The following is a 7,672-nucleotide window of genomic DNA, read 5'->3' as shown; positions in this document are numbered from 1 at the left end:
CATCATTAACATATGAAAAGAACCTTTACACAAACTGGACAAAGCTGGAGATGGTACTCACATGAAACTCATTGGCTTTGCGAGGAGTAAGAAAATAACTTACATTTTCTTACAACACAAGACAAAATAAACCTATTGGTTAAACAATGGACTATCTAACTATAGACAAAATCAAATATTTTTATTTATAATGTGAGTGTATAATGAACCTTTCATAAAATATACAACGAAATTACATTTAGAAGAAGTCGGCATCATATATTTAGCATATGATAAATGCATATTGATTACTTTATTCAAACACAATAGCGCATATTTATTAATTAGATATGTTCAACATTAAACACAACATTAATTTTTAAGAAAAAGGAACATTGTTGACAAACATATTAAACATGGACTGTAGAGATTTGCACTTGCCTAGAAATATCCTATGCATGAAAACATTTTGCTTTCGTTCGTTGATTCAACCAGACATCCAGCAAAAGAGAATGTGTTGGTCTTTATCAGCTACGGGTCAACAATGTAACATGATGCAAATAATACATATTCGCAAGCTTTTTAAAATTGCATGCAGTCACAAACGTTTTTAACGTGCACAAATATTGCGGGACTACGCAATCCAATCACACGTTTTTTTAACTTTACATGTGCCGTCTTAACATGGCGCTTCCTTGATCACGTAAGAACGCCATCCAATGAAAGGCACATTATTGATCACGTAAGAACGCCCAAAAAAAAAAGGCGCATCCTTGATCGCGTCAAAACGCAATCCAATAAAAGGCATATTCCTGATCACGTAAGAACGTCAGTCAATACAAGGAATCATTGGACAGCCTGGCAGGTGACGTCTTAAGCAAAATGGCGCATCCGAGATCGCTGAAAAACCGCAGACAATACAAGGACTCAGTGACATCTTGGCATATCATTAAGAAACGTATTTATATTTTATGAACTAGTATGTGTGTAGATTGCTATCTAGGAATGTCACCAAATCATGAATCATCTTTTCGGACTTGACTGTCCCTTGAACTATAGCTATGGTGTATATCTTTAACATTTAAAAGATACACATGAGAAATACATATGCCATTGATGTTTTAAGATATGTTTGGATTGTTGTTGAATAACAATAGTTATACATGTATTGATTAAACGTGTCATTTATTCAAGTTTAATTATGGTCAGCCTACCTATAGCCATATATGGGAGGAGATGTATTTTGTTAACATATTAGTTAACTAATATTCATCATCTACATTATTTGTATTACACACAGAGATTGATTTGGTTACACTTTGACAATAATATAGATTTGAAAATGAAATACAGGTGCTGTCAACATTACAATAAGATTGTTTATTAATAAAATTATATGTCCTTGTTCTTGTAAAAAGGACAAAAACGCTTTACAAATGGAAATACATTCATTTACAATAGTGATCAACATCACTTAAAGGGACATTATTTTGTTTTTAAAAAGAGCATACACATAGTCAATACTATTTAAATAAAATGAACACTTTACAGGGATTATATCATTGTATCAATACTCAGATCATTTTGTAAAGGTGCATCAATTCATGCAGAGTTTATAAATACACACATGGATATGAACATTTAAATATACATATATACACAAATACAAAAATATATATACATATATAAAGAAATTACTCTGCTAATCATAATCAGGCAATGATAGAGCTAAGAGAAAATAATATAAACACAAATAATAAGATTACATTGGAGATGTTAATCTTAAAGTCATTTACTATTGTCTTACATATATGATTTCATTATAACAAATAGATTTGTTAGGTCCCTTTAAGGATAAACAACATAAACTAGAGCTTGCAAAAAATAACAGGAAGAATGAGGACAAAGATTTGTGAAATAAAATTTATTTTATTAGTATGTAAGAAAACATACACAACGTTTATAAATAATCTTTTAAAAATAAGGAATATATGAGCCATATGACAAGGTAACACAGTGCATCACAGTCCATGAAGAGAGTTGCCAAGGGCCAGCATAGCCCCATTGGAGACACATGGCAAGGTAACACAGTGCATCACAGTCCATGAAGAGAGTTGCCAAGGGCCAGCATAGCCCCATTGGAGACACATGGCAAGGTAACACAGTGCATCACAGTCCATGAAGAGAGTTGCCAAGGGCCAGCATAGCCTCATTGGAGACACATGACAAGGTAACACAGTGCATCACAGTCCATGAAGAGAGTTGCCAAGGGCCAGCATAGCCTCATTGGAGACACATGACAAGGTAACACAGTGCATCACAGTCCATGAAGAGAGTTGCCAAGGGCCAGCATAGCCCCATTGGAGACACATGACAAGGTAACACAGTGCATCACAGTCCATGAAGAGAGTTGCCAAGGGCCAGCATAGCCCCATTGGAGACACATGACAAGGTAACACAGTGCATCACAGTCCATGAAGAGAGTTGCCAAGGGCCAGCATAGCCTCATTGGAGACACATGACAAGGTAACACAGTGCATCACAGTCCATGAAGAGAGTTGCCAAGGGCCAGCATAGCCCCATTGGAGACACATGGCAAGGTAACACAGTGCATCACAGTCCATGAAGAGAGTTGCCAAGGGCCAGCATAGCCTCATTGGAGACACATGACAAGGTAACACAGTGCATCACAGTCCATGAAGAGAGTTGCCAAGGGCCAGCATAGCCCCATTGGAGACACATGGCAAGGTAACACAGTGCATCACAGTCCATGAAGAGAGTTGCCAAGGGCCAGCATAGCCTCATTGGAGACACATGACAAGGTAAAAGAGTGCAACAGGCACAACAAAAAACTGATAAAAAGGCCAAAGGGCAACAATATAAATACAAATTCAACATGTGGACGGAGGATTATTATCTGCCACCATGGAGCATATCCAGATCCTCCACTTACTGGTCATCCTCTTCATTGTCCTGTGCATGTCCAGCTCCAGATTCAGGCCTTGAACGTAATTGCATAATTTCACGCAGAGTCAAGTCCTGAACCCGGAGCTGGGCCTGCATGGTGTCGTTCATCCCTCTCAGGACAGCTGCGTTCCTCAACACGGCCTGCTCTACTCTTGCTATCCCTTCTAGCATGAGCCATGCTGAGTCACAGCCTAAAATAAAATAAAAATTAATATTAAGGATAATTACACAACAGAATAAAAGATTTTAATACATACATTGTCATCATAAAGACAAATAATTATTTACATCAATTATTTTTCATATATTCTTTACACATGAATTAGGTTATTCAGACAGACAGAAATCATTAAAGGCTCATGTTACTCAAACATGTTGAACCCTTTAATTGGTTTTAGATGATCCACTTATACAGCTTGAGTGTATCAAATCTTGTTAAAGGATTTACATTGTACTTACATCAGCAATTTAAAAATTCAATTTAGACTGTGGTAGGCACACCTATCCTTAAACATTTTGGCATTGAGGACAAGCTGTGTAAACATAGCAACCAGAAGAAATTACATTCCCACTGGGTTATACAAGAGATAATGTATCCACATTTGGACATAACATTTTGGATCCAAGTAGTGGTGTTTGGTATATGTAGTGATATCCAATTAAAGGGACACTGAACCTAAATATTTAATGGACTGATTCAGATAGAGCATGACATGACAAATCTTTAGAAATTACACATATTCATTATATGTTTTAATTGTCAAGCTATATTTTGAATGCAAGAATGTTGGTTTTTATGGAAGCCAATATTTGTTGATGAACCTTGTTTGTGCATGCTGGTTGATGGATACATTCATCCAACAATAAAGAAATGATGGCCACATTTATTTTCTTGTTTAACTAATTATAGGAATAAGTTGTTTTCAATAAATATATCAAGAGAATGACGAATAATTCATAAGAGTATTCTATGATACATTGGCTTAACATTGCATGCTGGATTTGAATCACAATTTAACCAATTGAACTTCACTGTACCTTTAAGTATCTTATAAAGTGTATTTAGAATGATACTTACAGCTGTGCCTGGGAAGGACAATCTGACACCCAGGACAATGAAGGTTTAAACAGGGGGAAGGGATGGGATTGGCTCGGGGAGGGATGGGAATGGCTTGGGGAGTGGTGAGCTGCTGCTCCAGGGTAGGCCGTACAGCTGGGGAGTGGGGAGTTTGGGTCTGGGCAGCTGTACGGGCCAGAATACGGGGAGAGCGGCGAAGGGGGGTGTATGGGCGTTTTTTGGGAGGGACAGGATATGAAATATGGGAAGGGCTGGCAGTGGTCGGGGCATGGTCATGGGTTTGGTGATGGGAAGGGCTCTGGGTGTGTGCAGAGGTGTGGCCATGGTCAGGGGTGTGTGCACGGGGAGGGGTCTGTGACTGGGCAGGGGCGGAATCCAGATGACCAGAAGTGGTGGATCCATCTGAAAATGTAAAATAAATATATTAACATCTCATACATCCTGACATCAAATCAACGCATTTAAAATTGATTATGTTTTCAATATACCTCGAAGTGTGTTTGAATCTGTAAACTATTCTGAAATGAGGATATGGTATCTATATAGGCACTCAGATGAATCTCAATGACTGTCTGTACAATGTGAAACTTATTATTGTGTTTTGGCATGGAATATGCATGTGACATAATGATGGCATGAATTATATATTCTTAAAAAAATATATACAAGCAGATTTTCATGCTGCCTGATATAGAAAGGGGGCAGTAGTGTATTTGAACAGACAAATAATATTCCTTTTTAAAGGGAAAAAGCTGTAGACTTTGAATGTCTTCAATAAAATGATTTCAAAAAAAGAAACATGTTGGAAACATGATAGATATATTTCACATACCATCAGACTCCAAGGCAGCCTCTTCCTCCTCCATCCCACATGTGACATCAATCTCTGTAAAACATAACATGTTGTGTACACCTTAAGATCAGATATTATAACATATGTTACTGTTGCTCAAATACGCACATCAATGTTGCATTAAAGATATACACACACAAAGTTATGATTTACATCATTTTGATGGAGCATACAAATGACAATAGATTTGTTATTGTCAATAAATCAGAATCTTAATGTATTGTTTGTCTTAATGTTAAATTCATAAAAGCATAGTACATAGAACATTTAAGATTTCTCATGTGTGTATCACTTGATGACTGTTGTTAAAAAAATTAAAAAATGAAAAAAACATATGTTAGACATCTTATGAATAACAAATGTGTAGAATAATAAAGTAGAAATTATTAATCGCTCAATATAAAAAATAAATATATAATCAGAAGATAAATTCTATGATTTTTTATAATGTTATGCTTCATCGGAATCATGATCATAATATTGATTAGCAATACACCTTCAATTACATATAAATGAGTCAATGGACTTACCAGGAGCCCGCAAAGGCGGCTCTATGTCACTGCTGGATTCCTGTGGGCTCCCCACACCAACTCTCTCTATGAATGATATAGATATATATTATTAAACACATTTTGGATATCACTAAATCACATCTGTCTAGAATTTTAACATTAATCAACTTTAAAATGTGAATAATAGAGCAGTCATTACACCAGAAAATGCTTGATTGAATCAAGGGGATTCTGTAAACATATCTGTATTCAACATATGTTTAATGTCAGACTACATTAGACATCAAATTCATCTCAGATGCTGCTATTGCATATCTAAATATACCCAATGATCAATGTTCTTAACCCTTTAAGGACACAGCTTTCACTTAGCTCAATTGTTTTATGACGGAATAATTCCGTCATATGTCCTTAAGAAGTTACAAGAATACACACAAACCACATATTGAGGAGCATCTGTTGACAAATCTAAACAAACATGTGTCACATCGAGCCATTTTTTCAATGTACAGTAATCTTGTTTAGGACACAACACATATTTATCACAATACATAACAAACTTTATTATTACTAATATGTAATCATGGTGCTGTTAGAGTATGCAGATATATATAAAGTAACTCCAACAGATAATTAGATTTATATATCAATAGTTTTTAATAAAAATAATGTAATGATGAATGAATCTATTTTGTCTTAAAGGGACACTGACATGATTAATTTAAATAATTGATTTCTATGTTCAAACTGTAAAAAATGATTTAACATTGACTCCTATTATAATTCGAATGTTGTTCGATATTAATCTTAAAGGCAGATAAGGAATATTGGATTCAATAAATATTGTTTGTTGAAGGTATCCACCAATCATCAATATAAACCCAGGTTGGTCAACAAATATTTAGATGCACATAAACGTACTTTCTTTATTTTAAACTACATTTAGCAATAGAATATGTCACATATGATGATAGTATTATATTTTATGTTTATTAATATTGCATACTGTATGTGAAAGACAATATTAATAATTGTAGTTCAGTATCCCTTTAATCTAAAATTAAATAGATTCCACAATGTTGTTGTTTGTTAATGAATTATCTACTCCATATGTTGATGTAATGAATGGTATTGAGCATGCAATTAAAATCAAATATGTTATTTAAGTATATCCGAATAATTATATAATTTTCATCTATTAAATAGACATTACATATAAATATAGAACAATGTGTATTTAGTATGTAATGTTCATTCCATGTTTCTAAGACAAATGTCAATTAAAATGAGACATACCATACTGTGACAAGCCCTGGCTTGAGGATCCAGCAGCCACATCCATATCTGTAATATATTAAATGAGGATTGCATATCATTAATACTAATCATGCCATGTTTAAAATATTTACATTAATAACAAATCAATAGAAAAATATTAATCCTTTGGTAGTCCCATGAGTTAATAGTTTCCGCAATTTAATGAATGATAAATATATCCTGGACTCTTATTTTCAATCAGTTGTGTTGTTTACTGTATCTTTAAGAATATATGCTTGTTATTACATAATCATCAATTGATGGCCATATGTTATAATTTATTAGTATTATTCGTTTTTTATTAGATATAATATTTAAAATAAGAATACTGTATTCTTCACTAATCTAAGATTTTCCATTTAATTTTTAACAACATGTATAAAGCAATGCCACTTTCCGCAAACCCATGTTAACGTGGATGAGAAATGCCATTTTCGCGATCATTGCGCAATGATTCCAAGCGGAATTACGCATCCGTCATTTGACCAACATGTATAAAGCAATGCCACTTTCCGCAAACCCATGTTAACGTGGATGAGAAATGCCATTTTCGCGATCATTGCGCAATGATTCCAAGCGGAATTACGCATCCGTCATTTGACCAACATGTATAAAGCAATGCCACTTTCCGCAAACCCATGTTAACGTGGATGAGAAATGCCATTTTCGCGATCATTGCGCAATGATTCCAAGCGGAATTACGCATCCGTCATTTGACCAACATGTATAAAGCAATGCCACTTTCCGCAAACCCATGTTAACGTGGATGCGAAATTACATTTCCGCTCTGTGACGCATATTCTGTAGAGCGCAAGAAACATCATTCCAATTTCATGTATCACTAATGTAAAATCAGATATCTAAACATCATATGTAGTGTATGTTGTGAGATCTGTATAGGTTTAGTATCTGACTAAATACAATTTTTGGATTTTTAACATTATAAATATTATATGAAGTTGGATA

General features: G+C 34.6%; 1 long non-coding RNA gene across 1 annotated transcript; it reads right to left on the bottom strand.

The window, feature by feature from the left end:
* Positions 1 to 4,240: 4,240 nt before the first annotated feature.
* Positions 4,241 to 5,461, bottom strand: LOC128659536 (uncharacterized). The gene is made up of 3 exons (XR_008402420.1): positions 5,408 to 5,461; positions 4,857 to 4,910; positions 4,241 to 4,426 (listed from the first exon to the last, which is right to left on the bottom strand). It is a non-coding gene; the product is annotated as an uncharacterized LOC128659536 (long non-coding RNA).
* Positions 5,462 to 7,672: the final 2,211 nt, after the last annotated feature.

This window comes from Bombina bombina, chromosome 5, assembly GCF_027579735.1.
Source record: "Bombina bombina isolate aBomBom1 chromosome 5, aBomBom1.pri, whole genome shotgun sequence".
Lineage (NCBI taxonomy): Eukaryota > Metazoa > Chordata > Amphibia > Anura > Bombinatoridae > Bombina > Bombina bombina.
Note: the sequence above shows the minus strand (reverse complement) of the source record. Positions and strands in the feature narration are given on the sequence as shown.